This window comes from Procambarus clarkii, chromosome 19 (genome assembly GCF_040958095.1).
Source record: "Procambarus clarkii isolate CNS0578487 chromosome 19, FALCON_Pclarkii_2.0, whole genome shotgun sequence".
In the NCBI taxonomy this organism is placed as follows: Eukaryota; Metazoa; Arthropoda; class Malacostraca; order Decapoda; family Cambaridae; genus Procambarus; species Procambarus clarkii.
This window is the reverse complement of record NC_091168.1, coordinates 31,435,449-31,456,699: the sequence shown is the minus strand read 5'-3', so window position 1 is coordinate 31,456,699 and position 21,251 is coordinate 31,435,449. Positions and strand designations below refer to the sequence as shown.

Genomic DNA, 21,251 nt, shown 5'->3' with positions numbered 1-21,251 from the left:
CTACGTCCTAATATACACTACTGTTGTATATAGGGCGGGCTCTCTCAGAACCATACGAGCGGTCTACGTCCTAATATACACTACTGTTGTATATAGGGCGGGCTCTCCCAGAGCCATACGAGCGGTCTACGTCCTAATATACACTACTGTTGTATATAGGGCGGGCTCTCTCAGAACCATACGAGCGGTCTACGTCCTAATATACACTACTGTTGTATATAGGGCGGGCTCTCCCAGAGCCATACGAGCGGTCTACGTCCTAATATACACTACTGTTGTATATAGGGCGGGCTCTCTCAGAACCATACGAGCGGTCTACGTCCTAATATACACTACTGTTGTATATAGGGCGGGCTCTCTCAGAACCATACGAGCGGTCTACGTCCTAATATACACTACTGTTGTATATAGGGCGGGCTCTCTCAGAACCATACGAGCGGTCTACGTCCTAATATACACTACTGTTGTATATAGGGCGGGCTGTCTCAGAACCATACGAGCGGTCTACGTCCTAATATACACTACTGTTGTATATAGGGCGGGCTCTCAGAACCATACGAGCGGTCTACGTCCTAATATACACTACTGTTGTATATAGGGCGGGCTGTCTCAGAACCATACGAGCGGTCTACGTCCTAATATACACTACTGTTGTATATAGGGCGGGCTCTCAGAACCATACGAGCGGTCTACGTCCTAATATACACTACTGTTGTATATAGGGCGGGCTCTCTCAGAACCATACGAGCGGTCTACGTCCTAATATACACTACTGTTGTATATAGGGCGGGCTCTCTCAGAACCATACGAGCGGTCTACGTCCTAATATACACTACTGTTGTATATAGGGCGGGCTCTCTCAGAACCATACGAGCGGTCTACGTCCTAATATACACTACTGTTGTATATAGGGCGGGCTCTCTCAGAACCATACGAGCGGTCTACGTCCTAATATACACTACTGTTGTATATAGGGCGGGCTCTCCCAGAGCCATACGAGCGGTCTACGTCCTAATATACACTACTGTTGTATATAGGGCGGGCTCTCTCAGAACCATACGAGCGGTCTACGTCCTAATATACACTACTGTTGTATATAGGGCGGGCTCTCCCAGAGCCATACGAGCGGTCTACGTCCTAATATACACTACTGTTGTATATAGGGCGGGCTCTCTCAGAACCATACCAGCGGTCTGCGTCCTAATATACACTACTGTTGTATATAGGGCGGGCTCTCCCAGAGCCATACGAGCGGTCTACGTCCTAATATACACTACTGTTGTATATAGGGCGGGCTCTCTCAGAACCATACGAGCGGTCTACGTCCTAATATACACTACTGTTGTATATAGGGCGGGCTCTCAGAACCATACGAGCGGTCTACGTCCTAATATACACTACTGTTGTATATAGGGCGGGCTCTCTCAGAACCATACGAGCGGTCTACGTCCTAATATACACTACTGTTGTATATAGGGCGGGCTCTCCCAGAGCCATACGAGCGGTCTACGTCCTAATATACACTACTGTTGTATATAGGGCGGGCTCTCTCAGAACCATACGAGCGGTCTACGTCCTAATATACACTACTGTTGTATATAGGGCGGGCTCTCCCAGAGCCATACGAGCGGTCTACGTCCTAATATACACTACTGTTGTATATAGGGCGGGCTCTCTCAGAACCATACGAGCGGTCTACGTCCTAATATACACTACTGTTGTATATAGGGCGGGCTCTCCCAGAGCCATACGAGCGGTCTACGTCCTAATATACACTACTGTTGTATATAGGGCGGGCTCTCTCAGAACCATACGAGTGGTCTACGTCCTAATATACACTACTGTTGTATATAGGGCGGGCTCTCTCAGAACCATACGAGTGGTCTACGTCCTAATATACACTACTGTTGTATATAGGGCGGGCTCTCCCAGAGCCATACGAGCGGTCTACGTCCTAATATACACTACTGTTGTATATAGGGCGGGCTCTCTCAGAACCATACGAGCGGTCTACGTCCTAATATACACTACTGTTGTATATAGGGCGGGCTCTCCCAGAGCCATACGAGCGGTCTACGTCCTAATATACACTACTGTTGTATATAGGGCGGGCTCTCTCAGAACCATACGAGTGGTCTACGTCCTAATATACACTACTGTTGTATATAGGGCGGGCTCTCTCAGAACCATACGAGCGGTCTACGTCCTAATATACACTACTGTTGTATATAGGGCGGGCTCTCTCAGAACCATACGAGCGGTCTACGTCCTAATATACACTACTGTTGTATATAGGGCGGGCTCTCCCAGAGCCATACGAGCGGTCTACGTCCTAATATACACTACTGTTGTATATAGGGCGGGCTCTCTCAGAACCATACGAGCGGTCTACGTCCTAATATACACTACTGTTGTATATAGGGCGGGCTCTCCCAGAGCCATACGAGCGGTCTACGTCCTAATATACACTACTGTTGTATATAGGGCGGGCTCTCCCAGAGCCATATGAGCGGTCTACGTCCTAATATACACTACTGTTGTATATAGGGCGGGCTCTCCCAGAGCCATACGAGCGGTCTACGTCCTAATATACACTACTGTTGTATATAGGGCGGGCTCTCCCAGAGCCATACGAGCGGTCTACGTCCTAATATACACTACTGTTGTATACAGGGCGGGCTCTCCCAGAGCCATACGAGCGGTCTACGTCCTAATATACACTACTGTTGTATACAGGGCGGGCTCTCCCAGAGCCATACGAGCGGTCTACGTCCTAATATACACTACTGTTGTATACAGGGCGGGCTCTCCCAGAGCCATACGAGCGGTCTACGTCCTAATATACACTACTGTTGTATACAGGGCGGGCTCTCCCAGAGCCATACGAGCGGTCTACGTCCTAATATACACTACTGTTGTATACAGGGCGGGCTCTCCCAGAGCCATACGAGCGGTCTACGTCCTAATATACACTACTGTTGTATATAGGGCGGGCTCTCCCAGAGCCATACGAGCGGTCTACGTCCTAATATACACTACTGTTGTATAGGAGAAGGGTAGAGGGGGCCGCGTACTGTGCATTGTGGTGGATGCAGACCTCCAGGGCCCGTCTCTCCCGCCATATTGGGCCACCACCGTCACGACAACAACGCCAATGCAGCTGTTCCGGCTCAATATTGCACACGCTGCAACATCATCATAATCCACAATGAGTGAAACAATCTAAGATGGGGATGAGCATTATCCTCGCAGCGGGCGCCTGTTACCACGGTCTCCTTGTCGGGAGATGAGACGAGGCAGAGGCTTGTTCTACCTATCCCCCCCCCCCCCCTGGCTTACACCTGGCTTGCTTTGCCCTCCCCCCCCCCACCTCTCCCCCAAGGCTTACACGTGGCTTGCTGTCTGCTTCCAAGAGAAGCACAGATGGACAGTCAAGCTTTCCCAAGTGATTATCTTGAGGTTATCTTGAGTTGATTTCGGGGCTTTAGTGTCCCCGCGGCCCGGTCCTTGACCAGGCCTCCACCCCCAGGAAGCAGCCCGTGACAGCTGACTAACACCCAGGTACCTATTTACTGCTAGGTAACAGGGGCATTCAGGGTGAAAGAAACTTTGCCCATTTGTTTCTGCCTCGTGCGGGAATCGAACCCGCGCCACAGAATTACGAGTCCTGCGCGCTATCCACCAGGCTACGAGGCCCCCCCTACGTGATAGTCACATGTGGGGTCCTGGCTACTGGGCAGAAGGTTTATTTGGGCATCTCTCTCAGTGGTTTATCTGTGTCTACCAGGGGGGTCAGAGGCTATAAGCTTGGGGTACCTGAGTACACATACACGTACTCACAATAAGGGAATATCTAAGCAACAGGAAACAGCGAGTAACTGTGAGGGGGGAGACATAAGAGTAGCGAGATGTCACCAGCGGGGTCCCACAGGGCTCTGTACTTGGACCCATCCTGTTTCTAATATATGTAAACGACCTTCCAGAGGGTATAGACTCATTGCTCTCAATGTTTGCTGATGATGCAAAAATTGAGAAGAATCAAGACAGATGAAGATAGACTACAGGATGATCTGGACAAACTGGAGGAATGGTCTAGAAAATAGCTACTAAAGTTCAACTCGGGAAAGTGTAAAGTAATGAAATTAGGCGAAGGGAGCAGAAGGCTGAGCACAATGTACCATCTGGAAGGTGATATCCTGCAAGAGTCAAATAGAAAGATCTGGGGGTTGATATCACACCGAACCTGTCCCCAGAAGCCCACATCAGAAGGATATCATCAGCGGCATATGCTAGATTGGCCAACATAAGAAGTGCCTTTAGAAACTTGTATAAGGAATACACCTTGTATACCACTTACATATGACCAATCCAGGAGTAAGCAGCTCCAGCCTGGAGTCCCTACCCCATCAAGCAGGTAGTTAAACACAAGACAAAGTTAGAGAAGATTCAGAGGTATGCCACTAGACTCGTTCCGGAACTGAGAGGATTGAGCTACGAGGAAAGGCTAAGGGAGCTGAACCTCTCATCCCTGGAAAACAGAAGAGTAAGGGGAGACATGATAACCACCTACAAAATTCTCAGGGAAATTGACAGTGTGGACAAAGACAAACTCTTTAGCGCTGGTGGAACACGGACAAGGGGACACAGGTGGAAACTTAGTACCCAGATGAGGCACAGAAACATTAGAAAGAATTTTTTCAGTGTCAGAGTAGTTAACAGGTGGAATGCATTAGGCAGTGATGTGGTGGAGGCTGACTCCATATACAGTTTATAATGTAGATATCATAGAGCTCAGTAGACTCAGGAATGTGTACACCAGTTGTTGACCAAACCACACACTAGAAAGTGAAGGGACGACGACGTTTCAGTCCGTCCTGGACCATTCTCAAGTCGATTGTGAGAATGATCGATTCATGAATGAGTCGATTCGCAATCGACTTGAGAATGGTTCAGGACGGACCGCACCGTCGTCGTCCCTTCACTTTCTAGTTTGTGGTTTGGTCAGCATATTTCAGCCAGGTTATTGTGACTCCTCGTCTGTACACCAGTTGACTGACAGTTGAGAGGCGGGACCAAAGAGCCGCAGCTCAACCGCCGCAAGCACAACTAGGTGAGTAGTGTGTGTGAGTAAAAGTAAAAGGAGCCGGTCGGCCGAGCGGACAGCACGCTGGACATGTGATCCTGTGGTCCCAGGTTCGATCCCAGGCGCCGGCGAGAAACAATGGGCAGTTTCTTTCACCCTATGCCCGTGTTACCTAGCAGTAAAATAGGTACCTGGGTGTTAGTCAGCTGTCACGGGCTGCTTCCTGGGGGTGGAGGCCTGGTCGAGGACCGGGCCGCGGGGACACTAAAGCCCCGAAATCATCTCAAGATAACCTCAAGATAACCTCAAGTAGTGTAGCAGCAGCAGGAGGGAGGGGGGGGAGAGTAACCAAACAACAATAATAAGTGATGCTGTAGCTGCCTCAGCGTTATCAGATAAGAGAATGATCTCATTTACATATTCATGAACGGGAAGGTGTGTACTCACCTATTTGTGCTTGCAGGATCGAGCATTGACTCTTGGATCCCGCCTTTCTAGCCATCGGTTGTTTACAGCAATGACTCCTGTCCCATTTCCCTGTAATAACTAATTTTAAAATTATGAATAGTATTTGCTTCCACAACCTGTTCCTGAAGTGCATTCCATTTTCCCACTACTCTCACGATAAAAGAAAACTTCCTAACATCTCTGTGACTCATCTGAGTTTCGAGCTTCCATCCATGTCCCCCTCGTTCTGTTACTATTCCGTGTGAACATTTCGTCTATGTCCACTCTGTCAATCCCTCTGAGTATCTTATACGTTCCTATCATGTCCCCCCTCTCCCTTCTTCTTTCTAGTGTCGTAAGGCACAGTTCCCTCAGGCGCTCCTCATACCCCATCCCTCGTAGCTCTGGGACGAGTCTCGTTGCAAACCTCTGAACCTTTTCCAGTTTCATTATATGCTTCTTCAGATGGGGACTCCATGATGAGGCGGCATACTCTAAGACTGGCCTCACGTAGGCAGTGTAAAGCGCCCTAAATGCCTCCTTACTTAGGTTTATGAATGATGTTCTAACTTTTGCCAGTGTAGAGTACGCTGCTGTCGTTATCCTATTTATATGTGCCTCAGGAGATAGATTAGGTGTTACGTCCACGCCCAGGTCTCTTTCGCGCGTCGTCACAGGTAGGCTGTTCCCCTTCATTGTATACTGTCCCTTTGGTCTCCTATCTCCTAGCCCCATTTCCATGTTGTGTGCTCGTGTTGAATTCCAGTAGCCATTTCTCTGTCCATCTCTGCAACCTGTTCAGGTCCTCTTGGAGGATCCTACAATCCTCATCTGTCACAACTCTTCTCATCAACTTTGCGTCATCCGCAAACATGTGTGTGTGTGTGTGTGTGTGTGTGTGTGTGTGTGTGTGTGTGTGTGTGTGTGTGTGTGTGTGTGTGTGTGTGTGTGTGTGTGTGATGGAAGGGGCTGCCCCACCTCACATCATTCTCATGTCCAACCACGTGGACACCGCGGCCACAGTTCTTGCACAGTCTGGACTCAATCCTCGATTATCCAAGTGCTTTGGCATCGTCCCTTCACTCCGCCCTCACACCCCGGATCATTGTGTTATAACACTACCAAGTGCCAGAGCGGGCTACAAGTGCCAGGGACGGGCTACAAGTGCCAGGGACGGGCTACAAGTGCCAGGGACGGGCTACAAGTGCCAGGGGCGGGCTACAAGTGCCAGGGGCGGGCTACAAGTGCCAGGGGCGGGCTACAAGTGCCAGGGGCGGGCTACAAGTGCCAGGGGCGGGCTACAAGTGCCAGGGGCGGGCTACAAGTGCCAGGGACGGGCTACAAGCGCCAGGGGCGGGCTACAAGTGCCAGGGGCGGGCTACAAGTGCCAGGGGCGGGCTACAAGTGCCAGGGACGGGCTACAAGCGCCAGGGGCGGGCTACAAGTGCCAGGGGCGGGCTACAAGCGCCAGGGGTGGGCTACAAGCGCCAGGGGCGGGCTACAAGTGCCAGGGGCGGGCTACAAGTGCCAGGGGCGGGCTACAAGTGCCAGGGGCGGGCTACAAGCGCCAGGGGCGGGCTACAAGCGCCAGGGGCGGGCTACAAGTGCCAGGGGCGGGCTACAAGTGCCAGGGGCGGGCTACAAGTGCCAGGGGCGGGCTACAAGTGCCAGGGACGGGCTACAAGTGCCAGGGGCGGGCTACAAGCGCCAGGGGTGGGCTACAAGCGCCAGGGGCGGGCTACAAGTGCCAGGGGCGGGCTACAAGCGCCAGGGGCGGGCTACAAGCGCCAGGGGCGGGCTACAAGTGCCAGGGGCGGGCTACAAGCGCCAGGGGCGGGCTACAAGCGCCAGGGGCGGGCTACAAGTGAGAGGGGCGGGCTACAAGCGCCAGGGGTGGGCTACAAGCGCCAGGGGCGGGCTACAAGCGCCAGGGGCGGGCTACAAGCGCCAGGGGCGGGCTACAAGCGCCAGGGGCGGGCTACAAGCGCCAGGGGCGGGCTACAAGCGCCAGGGGCGGGCTACAAGCGCCAGGGGCGGGCTACAAGCGCCAGGGGCGGGCTACAAGCGCCAGGGGCGGGCTACAAGCGCCAGGGGCGGGCTACAAGCGCCAGGGGCGGGCTACAAGCGCCAGGGGCGGGCTACAAGCGCCAGGGGCGGGCTACAAGCGCCAGGGGCGGGCTACAAGCGCCAGGGGCGGGCTACAAGCGCCAGGGGCGGGCTACAAGCGCCAGGGGCGGGCTACAAGCGCCAGGGGCGGGCTACAAGCGCCAGGGGCGGGCTACAAGCGCCAGGGGCGGGCTACAAGCGCCAGGGGCGGGCTACAAGCGCCAGGGGCGGGCTACAAGCGCCAGGGGCGGGCTACAAGCGCCAGGGGCGGGCTACAAGCGCCGGGGGCGGGCTACAAGCGCCGGGGGCGGGCTACAAGCGCCGGGGGCGGGCTACAAGCGCCAGGGGCGGGCTACAAGCGCCAGGGGCGGGCTACAAGCGCCAGGGGCGGGCTACAAGCGCCAGGGGCGGGCTACAAGCGCCAGGGGCGGGCTACAAGCGCCAGGGGCGGGCTACAAGTGCCAGGGGCGGGCTACAAGACCCCACTCTAAACGTCCCGCGTGACGCCCCGCCTTAAGGTTGGCGAGCCGCCAGAAGTCCCACATAAAGTGGTCCATAACAACACGGCCTGAGAGCCAATCACACGACGCAGAATATATACGGGATCTTTATGGGAGATGTTGTGGCGGTGAAGGCGGGAAACTGTCGCCAGCGGCGCACCACAACACCTCAGGCCAGGATAATGTAGAAACAATATTGAACAAGAAACTCAAGACTATGAAGTGGGATCGAACTGGCATCCTTGGGCTTCCCCAGACATACATTGAGCCACGGCGAGCTCGTCGTGGTTCAGTTGGTAGCGCGCGTGTGTCATGGAGTCCCGGGGGTGAGCGTTCGATCCCATCGCGTGGCCTCGTAAACTGTGGTTCACAACCCCAGGTTGTTAGTCTTATAATATACGTCAAATGTAGAGTGGTTTTGGCTAAGTGAAAACTTGTATACTCGGGCCAGGGAAGGAGGAGGAGGGGGGGGGGGGAGTGACCCCACACCTCTGGCACTCCTGCTGCTCTCTGGTGTGTGTGTAGATGGCACCGAGTGTACAGAAGTGTCTCCAGCACACTTGACATCTTAAAGTGGCACTTACTTGAGAGACCTCCGCGTGTTGCTGCAGAAGACTGGTAATGTGTTGCCTTTTGTGCCTCGAGTCTGGTCCCGGGCCGGCCTTGACGGTGTACAACAACTCCAGAGACCCTCTGCAGGTAACATCCAGGTATGCTCATATATATCTAACTGTACGGTGTTTGTAACTGGTCATTTAATAAAGTTTTGTGAAACGAAATGTGGGGCCAACCGGGCTGTGGTGGGTATGTGGGCCTGCGGGCCGCTCCAAGCAACAGCCTGGTGGACCAAACTCTCACAAGTCAAGCCTGGCCTCGGGCCGGGCTTGGGCAGTAGAACAACTCCCAGAACCCCATCAACCAGGTATATGTGGGCCTGTGGGCCGCTCCAAGCAACAGCCTGGTGGACCAAACTCTCACAAGTCAAGCCTGGCCTCGGGCCGGGCTTGGGCAGTAGAACAACTCCCAGAACCCCATCAACCAGGTATATGTGGGCCTGTGGGCCGCTCCAAGCAACAGCCTGGTGGACCAAACTCTCACAAGTCAAGCCTGGCCTCGGGCCGGGCTTGGGGAGTAGAACAACTCCCAGAACCCCATCAACCAGGTATCAACCAGGAAGAGTTTGTAGAGTATTGTAGGCTCTATAAGGAAGATGAGGGGCTGGATGATAACTCAAGAATAAAGGAAGGAGCAGGCGGCATATTAAGCTACACGAAGCAGCACATGTTGATATCCACTCTCACGTTCATGTCTACACGATGTCTAACCTACACTTGAAACACTCACAGTGTATATGGCAACTCCTGATATCCGGGCACAAGTACATTTTAACGACTAGTGTCTAATTTGCACAGTAGAATAGCAACATACTGGAGCGAAAGATACGGAAGGAAATGCAGAATAGAACCAGTGAGGAGTAGAGGTGCCATAGGCACAATTAGAGAACACTGAACATCAGAGGTCCAGTGAAGAGTAGAGGTGCCATAGACACAGAGAACACTGAACATCAGAGGTCCAGTGAAGAGTAGAGGTGCCATAGGCACAATCAGAGAACACTGAACATCAGAGGTCCAGTGAAGAGTAGAGGTGCCATAGGCACAATCAGAGAACACTGAACATCAGAGGTCCAGTGAAGAGTAGAGGTGCCATAGGCACAATCAGAGAACACTGAACATCAGAGGTCCAGTGAAGAGTAGAGGTGCCATAGGCACAATCAGAGAACACTGAACATCAGAGGTCCAGTGAAGAGTAGAGGTGCCATAGGCACAATCAGAGAACACTGAACATCAGAGGTCCACAGCTGTTCAACACCCTCCCAGCAAGCATTAGAAATATTGCTGGAACAATGGTGGACGTCTTCAAGAAGCACTTAGTCTTGACCAATTTGTTCTTTCCAGCGTTTACCTGTTGTTGATTTCGAGAGCTGTTCTGTGGCCAGCCTCCTCTGGTGGGGGACTGGTCTGAGGCCAGCCTCCTCTGGTGAGTATTCTGTGACGTGTGAGGCCAGGTGACCGTAGCCAGCAGACCCACACAGCCACCATAGCCAGGTTGGTGCTGTAACTCCAGCAGACCGGGTCCACTTGTCTGCTGGACGCCTGCAGTGTTGTTGCAGCAACTTATACATAGTGACAGGAGCTGCAGGCCTCTGCTAGTGACACTGTTCTCCAAGTCTGCTGGTGACTCCCTCACTCACTATTACCAGTATTTGACACCTATCATATCTCGTGTTGTCCCCCATGTGGTAGTGTGTCGTACTGGGGCTGGTGAGTCTGTCGCTTGTGTCTTGTCAGTGTTGATCTCGTGGGCTTGTGATCCTGTGGTCCCGGGTTCGATCCCGTGCGCCGGTGAGAAACAATGGGCAAAGTTTCTTACACCATATGCCCCTTTACCTAGCAGTAAAATAGGTACCTGGTAAAAAATAGGTAAAATAGGTCTTGGTAACCTTCACCGAGTTGAAGCTCATTGCAGCGTTGAATGTAATCAAATGTGTACCTTGTGGTACAGCTCTCAGTATTAGCCCACATGCAGGTGAATCATATAGTACCCCAGTGTTAGGAAGCTTACCGACACGTATTAATACATCCCTAATGACAGTGATCATCGACTGTGAAAAGCTCAGTTCCCCCAGGGTACTGTGCTTGCCCCGGTACTTGTTCTCATCCTCATATCAGACAGACAAGGATACACGCTATAGCACTGTATCGTCATTTGCAGGTGACAAAAAGATTTTCATGCGAGTAGACAACATAGAGGACACGGCAAACCTCCAATTGAATATAAATCAGGTCATTCAATGGGCCACAGATGATATGATGTTAAATGAAAATAAGTTCCAGCTCCTGCGCTAAGGAAAAAATGAAAATTTAAAAACGGAAACCATGTATAAAACGGAATCAAATCACACTATAGAACGAAAAAGCAATGTAAAGGATCTAGGAGTAATCATGTCGGAAGACCTTAGCTTTATAAAACACCATAAAGTAGCCGTCACAACTGTAAGAAAAATTGCAGGTTGGATAACAAGAACCTTCCAAACAAGGGACGCCAGACCAATGGCGATACTTGTCAAGACACTAGTGCTCTCTAGAGTGGAATATTGTTGCACACTAACAGCCCCATTCACAGCTGGAGAAGTTGTTGACCTGGAGAGCGTGCAAAGCCTTTACCGCTAGAATCCACTCTTTAAGCCATCTTAATTATTGGGACCGATTAAAAGTTCTAAATTTGTATTCTCTTGAGCGCAGGCGGGAGAGGTACATAATAATTTACACGTGGAAAATAGTAGAGGGGCTGGTCCCAAACCTGCACACAGAAATACCATCACATGAGACCAGAAGGCATGGCAGGATGTGCAGAATACCCCGGTTGAAGAGCAGAGGTGCAACAGGTACTCTGAGAGAGAACTATCAACATCAGAGGCCCGAGACTGTTCAACACGCTTCCACTACACATAAGGGACATAACTGGCCGACCCCTCACAGTGTTCAAGAGAGAACTATCAACATCAGAGGCCCGAGACTGTTCAACACGCTTCCACTACACATAAGGGACATAACTGGCCGCCCCTCACAGTGTTCAAGAGAGAACTATCAACATCAGAGGCCCGAGACTGTTCAACACGCTTCCACTACACATAAGGGACATAACTGGCAAACCCCTCACAGTGTTCAAGAGAGAACTGGATAAACACCTCCAAAGGATACCTGATTAACCAGGCTGTGATTCACACGTCAGGCTGCGAGCAGCCGCGTCCAACAGGCTGGTTGATCAGTCCAGCAACAAGGAAGCCTGGTCGAGGACCGGGCCGCGGGGCTGTTGATTCCAGGAAACTACACAAAGAAGCAGCAAATTTTGGTGCTCCCAAAATTATGCCAGATTGTATATAATTTTGTCCCCGAGGGGCGAGTTTATTGGTCAGCGCCACTGATGCTGTGAGCGGTCACTCCACACCGCCACTCATCCTGTGAGCGGTCACCCCGCACCGCCCGGTCACGTGGTTCAAATAGCGCCCTTTGGCGGCTGGATCAATAAACAAGCATTTGGCGCTTGTGTATGAGGACGGGCTGTATGAGGACGGGCTGTATGAGGACGGGCCGTGTGTATGAGGACGGGCCGTGTGTATGAGGACGGGCTGTATGAGGACGGGCTGTATGAGGACGGGCCGTGTGTATGAGGACAGGTGGTGAGTGACATGTCAAGCGAGCGTGAAGGGGATGAATCAGTGAATGGTGGTAAATCCTGGTGAATAACCGGTGTGAGTCAGCGAGTGTGAGTAAGACCCAGCGCCTGTTACCGCGACAGTGAGTAATACTCATCACTGTGACGGTGAGTGACGCGCACCTCTACCTAACATGCCCAATACGTCGCATTATTTACGCAGTCCACCAATCCGTTAACAAAGCGACCCATTGGTTACAATTAAACCTCCGTAATATTGACGTTTTCTATGCGTCGGTCTGGATAGGTTAGGTGGGTTGCTTGGGTTCGTATATTTTTGGTTAGTCAAGCCTGGCCTCAGGCTAGGTTCGGGGAGTCGAACAACTCCCGAAACCTTGCACAGGTGCGCGAGTCCCAGCCCGTCCTCCAAACAATGACCCAAAGTCCATTCCATCCACTCGCCAAACCCCAGCTGTAATAATATTCTATAATAGCGTGTTGTATAATATATATATAATATATATATATATCTATATCCCGTCTATAATAGCGTGTTGTATAATACATTGTATCTATAATAGTGTTGTATAATACATTGTATCTATAATAGTGTTGTATAATACATTGTATCTATAATAGTGTTGTATAATACAGAGCAACTATAAGTGTTGTATAATACAGTGCGTCAGTAATACAGTGTTGTATAACACAATGCATCAATAAGTGTATTGTATAACACAGTGCGTCTATAATAGTGTTGTATAATGCAGTGCGTCAATAAGTGTTGTATAATACAGTGTTGTATAATACAGTGTGTTGTATAATACAGTGTGTTGTATAATACAGTGTTGTATAATACAGTGTGTTGTATAATACAGTGTTGTATAATGCAGTGTTGTATAATGCAGTGCGTCAATAAGTGTTGTATAATACAGTGTTGTATAATACAGTGTGTTGTATAATACAGTGTTGTATAATACAGTGTGTTGTATAATACAGTGTTGTATAATACAGTGTTGTATAATGCAGTGCGTCAATAAGTGTTGTATAATACAGTGTTGTATAATACAGTGTGTTGTATAATACAGTGTTGTATAATACAGTGTGTTGTATAATACAGTGCACATAGTGAGGGAGTGGGTGTGTGTGGGGTGATGGAGCAACACGGGTGGATAAAGTAGTATATCCTATAATCCTGGGGTTATCAGCGGGGGTACCTCCCCCTGTGTGATGGGGGGGGGTGGAGCATACCTGGAGACAGTTTCTGGAGTTGTTCTACTCCCCGAGCCCGGCCTGAGGTAAGTGTTGCCTCTAGGTAACGGTAGCAGATCCAGATATGCTCCAGGTATCAGTAACAAGCCAGGTATGCTCCAAGCATATGAGTCACGTTCGCTCCACAAGTTTTTAAGAAGCATTATATATTTTAATGATGTGTAAGTAATATGTCTTTAATTGCTATGTCTGTGATTTGTTGTTGTTTAAGATTAGCTCCCCGGAACAAAAAGTTGCAAGTAGCACGGGCTATGGTGAGCCCATAAGATAATGGCTTTAATTACTATTAGGTTGTAATAAGGTTAGTGTAAATGCTGAGTAGGAACTGCTTTCTTGATCAATACTGCTCCCCTGAGGGTGCCCGTTTTCTATGGTGGGTGGGGTTATAGGGCTGACTTACTTAAGTCTGTTGTGTGTGTTAAGTTGGCGCAGGTGTGGGCTCTGACTACCTAAAAGTCACTCCCGTGGAGCCGTGTGGGCGGAACCATCTTCTAGACGTAAGATGTAGGGGTGTTCGTCCTCTTGAGAGGAGCCGTGTGGGCGGAACCATCTTCTAGACGTAAGATGTAGGGGTGTTCGTGCTCTTGAGAGGAGCCGTGTGGGCGGAACCATCTTCTAGACGTAAGATGTAGGGGTGTTCGTCCTCTTGAGAGGAGCCGTGTGGGCGGAACCATCTTCTAGACGTAAGATGTAGGGGTGTTCGTCCTCTTGAGAGGAGCCGTGTGGGCGAAACCATCTTCTAGACGTAAGATGTAGGGGTGTGTTCGTCCTCTTGAGAGGAGCCGTGTGGGCGGAACCATCTTCTAGACGTAAGATGTAGGGGTGTTCGTGCTCTTGAGAGGAGCCGTGTGGGCGAAACCATCTTCTAGACGTAAGATGTAGGGGTGTTCGTCCTCTTGAGAGGAGCCGTGTGGGCGGAACCATCTTCTAGACGTAAGATGTAGGGGTGTTCGTCCTCTTGAGAGGAGCCGTGTGGGCGGAACCATCTTCTAGACGTAAGATGTAGGGGTGTTCGTGCTCTTGAGAGGAGCCGTGTGGGCGAAACCATCTTCTAGACGTAAGATGTAGGGGTGTTCGTGCTCTTGAGAGGAGCCGTGTGGGCGAAACCATCTTCTAGACGTAAGATGTAGGGGTGTTCGTGCTCTTGAGAGGAGCCGTGTGGGCGAAACCATCTTCTAGACGTAAGATGTAGGGGTGTTCGTGCTCTTGAGAGGAGCCGTGTGGGCGAAACCATCTTCTAGACGTAAGATGTAGGGGTGTTCGTGCTCTTGAGAGGAGCCGTGTGGGCGAAACCATCTTCTAGACGTAAGATGTAGGGGTGTTCGTGCTCTTGAGAGGAGCCGTGTGGGCGGAACCATCTTCTAGACGTAAGATGTAGGGGTGTTCGTGCTCTTGAGAGGAGCCGTGTGGGCGAAACCATCTTCTAGACGTAAGATGTAGGGGTGTTCGTGCTCTTGAGAGGAGCCGTGTGGGCGAAACCATCTTCTAGACGTAAGATGTAGGGGTGTTCGTCCTCTTGAGAGGAGCCGTGTGGGCGAAACCATCTTCTAGACGAAAGATGTAGGGGTGTTCGTGCTCTTGAGAGGAGCCGTGTGGTTCTCCTTGTGCCGCTAGACTGTTCCCTCCGATTTGCCTCTTCCTGTTTGTTCATGTGGTGCCAATGACCTCGTTATGATCGTGCCTGAGTATTGACCATTGGTCCCGTTATTTAATGGTATTCGTTTGTACTCACGAGGCATAGTTGTCTCTTAGACCACGAACTCTCTCGCGTGTTGTCTCACAAATATGTTTTCTGACAAATATGTTTTCTGACAAATATGTTTCTGACAAATATGTTTCTGACAAATATGTTGTCTGAACCTACAGTTTTGTCCATTTGTCTCGTACTGCACGTATTGTGAATGTTAATAACAGATAATATGGTAGTTGATAATCAGAATAGTCGCCTTACAACCGATTTGTCGAAGGACTTACTTTAGGGGTTTGAAATTGAAATTGAAATAAGTTTATTGAGGTAAAATACACACAAAGGGATGAGGTAGCTCAAGCTATTCTCACCCCGTTCAGTACATCGTGTTAATACATACATAGACACACATCACAAACAATAAACATATTACCAAACATTCTGAGAGAGAAACATTTACATTTCCTCCTTTACACAAGTAACTTTAGGGTTTAGTAGTTGCCTTATCTAGGTTTTACCCGGCTTTCCCTGGCTGTGTCAACATAACTCAGCATGTAGAAGACACTGCCGTACAGGGGCCAGATTCACGAAAGCACTTAAGAACCTGTACATCTTTTCTTAATCTTTGGCGGCTTTGTTTACAATTATTAAACAGTTAATGAGCTCCGAAGCACCAGGAGGCTGTTTATAACAATAACAACAGTTGATTGACAACTTTTAATTCTTGTAAACTGTTTAATAAATGTAACCAAAGCCGCCAAAGATTGAGGAAAGATGTACACGTTCGTAAGTGCTTGCGTAAGTGCTTTCGTGAATCTGGCTCCAGGACTGTAAAACTACAAGCCAATATCAGTAAAGCCTTCCATTGGGCAGCGGAAAAAAAAAACATGATTTGTATGTGATAAATTCCAGGTACTCAGGTATGGTCCAAATGAAGAACTTAAACGAAATACAAGACACAATCAGATCTATTCTTAAGAGGAAAACAACATGTAAAAGATGTGGGACTAATGATGCCTGATAAGCAAGCACACATTGCGTCAGCCAGGAACATGATAGGATGGATTATGAGAACCTTCAAATCCACGGATTCTGCCACATTGCTCATACTATTTACGTCACTGGTGCTGTCCCGTCTTGAGTACTGCTCAGTACTCACTTCCCCCTTCAGAGCAGGAGAGATTCCTGAATTAGGGGGAATACAGAGAACATACACGGGATACATATACAGTACACTATAAAGTACCTAAACTCTTGGGACCGTCTCAAAGATCTCAAAATGTACTCTTTGGAAAGGAGACGAGAAAGGTATCATAATATATACATGGAAGACGAGAAAGGTATCATGGAGGTATCAAAGGTATCATATATACATGGAGACGAGAAAGGTATCAAATAATATATACATGGAAGATACTGGAGGGCCAGGTCCCAAATTTGCACAGTAGAATAACAACATACTGGAGCGAAAGGTACGGAAGGAAATGCAGAATAGAACCAGTGAAGAGTAGAGGTGCCATAGGCACAATCAGAGAACACTGTCTGAACATCAGAGGTCCACAGCTGTTCAACACCCTCCCAGCAAGCATTAGAAATATTGCCGAAACAAATGTGGAATTCTTCAAGAAGCATTTTAAACAAGTTAGTGCAAGAAGTGCCGGACCAAGTAGATTGTAGTGGATATGTGGGCCTCCGGACCGCTCGAAGCAACAGCCTGGTGGACCAAGTTACCACAATTCAAGCCTGGCCACTGACCTGGCTCAGGGAGTAGAAGAACTCTTGGAACCCTTCTAGGTATGCTCCAGGTAGTGTTGATTCAGCACTGGGCCAGTTGCCTCTGCTGCTGACAACATTAAGGCTACCTTGAGGCTACCTTGAGGTGCTTCCGGGGCTTAGTGTCCCCGCGGCCCGGTCGTCGACCAGGCCTCCTGGTTGCTGGACTGATCAACCAGGCTGTTAGACGCGGCTGCTCGCAGCCTGACGGGCCTGAGCCTGAAGGGCCCAAGACTTTCCAACATTTCCTCTATATACACAAGGGGCATAATTAGCCTCCCTCTATACATAAGGGATGGAACTAGTTTGTATACATAAGGGGTCATAAGCAGTCCTTCCCATATTCCTGTGTTGCATGACTAGGCTTATCCTCTATACATACGTGGCATAACTAGCCTCTCCCTCCGTATATAAGGAGCATAACTAGCCTCTCCCTCCGTATATAAGGGGTATAACTAGCCTCTCCCTCCGTATATAAGGGGTATAACTAGCCTCTCCCTCCGTATATAAGGGGCATAACTAGCCTCTCCCTCCGTATATAAGGAACATAACTAGCCTCTCCCTCCGTATATAAGGAGCATAACTAGCCTCTCCCTCCGTATATAAGGGGCATAACTAGCCTCTCCCTCCGTATATAAGGGGCATAACTAGCCTCTCCCTCCGTATATAAGGAGCATAACTAGCCTCTCCCTCCGTATATAAGGGGCATAACTTGCCTCTCCCTCCGTATATAAGGGGCATAACTAGCCTCTCCCTCCGTATATAAGGAGCATAACTAGCCGACCTCTCAGTATTCAAAAGAGAAGGTGATAAACACCTGCAAAGGCTTGGAGGTGCTCAAGTGGGCTACAGTTGCCAGGCCAGACAGGAAGCACCAGCATGTACGAGCATGCGGACGTTGATCCTCAAGTCCAGCTCGGGGTGTTCCCTGGCGAGTGTGCTGATACAACTGCCAACAAACATGGTGAGAACATTCCCCAGTCTTGCTGAATGACGGGGACTCAACATGGTGATTCTCTTCTACCAAAGGATAGTAGACAGACTAAGTGTGCCCCCGACCTCTAGGAATGAGCTGTGTTGACCTGTTGGAACATGGGGCTTTTATAATAGGTTTGACTCTTCACGTAAGGCAACCCGCCCTCCAAACAAAGACCCAAAAGTGATTCCATGCACCCGCCGAACCCCCTGTTTATGCAACCCGTCCTCGACTCAAGTCCATTCCATCCAGTGGTCGACCCCACGGACGCATTCATAAATTTGTACATGCTGTTAATTCAAAACATGAATTTTTTCAAATATAAATTAATATTATAATAGCGGGCATGGGGAGTAGAACAACTCCCAGAACCCCATCAACAAAGTAACCAGGTATCAACCAGGTATATTGTGCATATATAGGCATAGGTTAGGTTAGGTGTTTAGGTTCTGTTGGCGATTATTTGTATTTGTAGTACGTGGGTGAAGTATTTACAGCGTTGTGGTTCGAACAAAATTAGTCAGTGAAGCACTTGTTCCGGAAGTGTTCGAACAAAATCAGCTGTGAGTCGTGTGTAAACTCTCCAAATGTACTCACTAGAAAGGAGACGAGAGAGATACCAAATAATATACACATGGAAAATACTGGAGGGACAGGTCCCAAATCTACACAGTAAAATAACAACGTACTGGAGTGAACGATATGGAAGAAAATGCAGAATAGAACCAGTGAAGAGCAGAGGTGCCATAGGCACAATCAGAGACCACTGTATAAACATCAGAGGTCCGCGGTTGTTCAACGTCCTCCCAGCGACTATAAGAAATATTGCCGGAACAACCTTGGACATCTTCAAGAGGAAACTAGATAGTTTCCTCCAAGGAGTGCCGGACCAACCGGGCTGTGGTGGGTATGTGGGCCTGCGGGCCGCTCCAAGCAACAGCCTGGTGGACCAAGCTCTCACAAGTCAAGTCTGGCCTCGGGCCGGGGAGTAGAAAAACTCCCAGAACGCCACCAAACAAAGGTGTGTGTAATGACCAAAGGTTACTTACAGGATGAGAGCAACACTCGTGGTGTTGTGTCTTTCCCGTAATGTTGTCACGTGACCTTTCAACTACTGCTGGTTATGGCGCCCACCGCCGCCTTCTCCCCTAACTTGTTCCAACTGTCTACAACTGTGTGGGTTCTCACCTAGTTGTGCTTGTTGGGGTTGAGCTCTGGCTCTTTGGTCCCGCCTCTCAACTGTCAATCAACTGGTGAACAGGTTCCTGAGCCTACTGGGCTCTTATCATATCTACACTTGAAACTGTGTATGGAGTCAGCCTCCACCACATCACTGCCTAATGCATTCCATCTGTTAACTACTCTGGCGCTGAAAAAAATTCTTTCTAATGTTTCTATGGCTCATTTGGGCACTCAATTTCCACCTGTGTCCCCTAGTGCGTTTGCCCCTTGTGTAAAATTGTCTGTCTTTATCTACCCTATCAATTCCTCTGAGAATCTTGTATGTGGTGATCATGTCCCTCCTAGTGCTTCTCTCTCCCAGTGACGTGAGGTTTAATTCCCGTAGTCTCTCCTCGTAGCTCATACCTTTCAGTTCGGGTACTAGTCTGGTGGCAAACCTTTGAACCTTTTCCAGCTGAAGTCTTATGCTTGACTAAATATGGACTCCATGCTGGAGCCGCATATTCCAGGATTGGTCTGACATATGTGGTATAAAAAGTTCTGAAAGATTCCTCACACAAGTTTCTAAGGGCCGTTCTTATGTTAGCCAACCTGGCATATGCCGCTGATTTTATCCTCTTGATATAGGCTTCAGGGAACAGGTCTGGCGTGATATCAACCCCCAGGTCTTTCTCTCTGACTCTTGAAGTATTTCATCTCCCAAATGATACCTTGTATCTGGTCTCCTGCTCCCTACATCTATCTTCATTACATTACATTTGCTTGGATTAAACTCTAACAATCATTTGTTCAACCATTCCTTCAGTTTGTCCAGGTCTTCTTGAAGCCTCAAGCTGTCCTCCTCTGTCTTAATCCTTCTCATAATTTTGGCGTCGTCAGCAAACATTGAGAGGAATGAGTCTATGCCCTCTGGGAGATCATTTACGTATATCAGAAACAGGATAGGTCCGAGTACAGAGCCCTGTGGGACTCCACTGGTGACCACGCCAATCTGAGGTCTCGCCTCTCACTGTAACTCTCTGCTTCCCATTGCTTAGGTACTCCCTTATCCACTGGAGCGCCCTACCAGTTACTCCTGCCTGTTTCTCCAGCTTATATATCAGCCTCTTATGGGGTACTATTGTTAAAGGCTTTCCGACAGTCCAAGAAAATGCAGTCCACCCATCCTCTTTCTTGCTTATTCTTTGTCACCTGATCGTAGAATTCTATTAAGCCTGTAAGGCAAGATTTACCCTCCCTGAACCCATGTTGATGGGTTGTCACGAAGTCCCTTCTCTCCAGATGTGTTACTAGGTTTTTTTTCGCGATTTTCTCCACCACCTTGCATGGTACTCAATTTAAGAACACTGGCCTGTAGTTCAGTGCCTCTTGTCTGTCACCCTTTTTGTATATTAGGACTACATTAGACGTCTTCCATATTTCTGGTAGGTTTCCCGTCTCCAGTGACCTACTATACACTATGGAGAGTGGCAAAGTGCCTCTGCACACTCTTTCAATACCCATGGTGAGATTCCGTCCAGGCCAACAGCCTTTCTCGCATCCAGATCCAACAGATGACTCTTGACCTCATCTCTTGTAATTTCGAACCCTTCCAAGGGCGCCTGGTTCACTGCCTCCTCTCCTAGCACAGTGACCTCACCTCTTTCTATTGTGAAGACCTCCTGGAACCTTTTGTTGAGTTCTTCACACACCTCTTTATCATTCTCTGTACCTGTCCTCACCCGTTCTAAGTTTCATCACCTGTTCCTTCACTGTTGTTTTCCTCCCGATGTGACTGTGGAGTAGCTTTGGTTCGGTCTTGGCTTTATTAGCTATATCATTTTCATACTTTTTCTCGGCTTCTCTTCTCACACTAACATTCGCATTCCTGGTTCTCTGGTATCTCTCTCTCTCTGCTGTCTGGTGTTCTGTTATTTCAGAAGTTCCTCCACGCCCTTTTGTTCAGTTCCTTTGCTTCCATACATGTCTTATTAAACCACGGATTCTTCTTTTGCTTCTGTTTTTTTCTTT

The 21,251-nt window shown here is 49.3% G+C and overlaps 1 protein-coding gene across 3 annotated transcripts in view; it reads left to right on the top strand.

The window, feature by feature from the left end:
- spas (spastin) overlaps positions 1-21,251 on the top strand; it is a 121,589-nt gene that overhangs the window by 81,330 nt on the left and 19,008 nt on the right. Inside the window, exon 1 of one of the 3 annotated variants that reach the window (XM_045741008.2) lies at positions 8,826-8,846. The exons of the other annotated variants lie outside the window; for them this stretch is intronic. The gene's annotated coding sequence lies outside the window, so the exon portion shown is untranslated. Of the gene's footprint in view, positions 1-8,825; positions 8,847-21,251 lie in introns of those variants that run through there. 3 annotated transcript variants of the gene reach the window in all.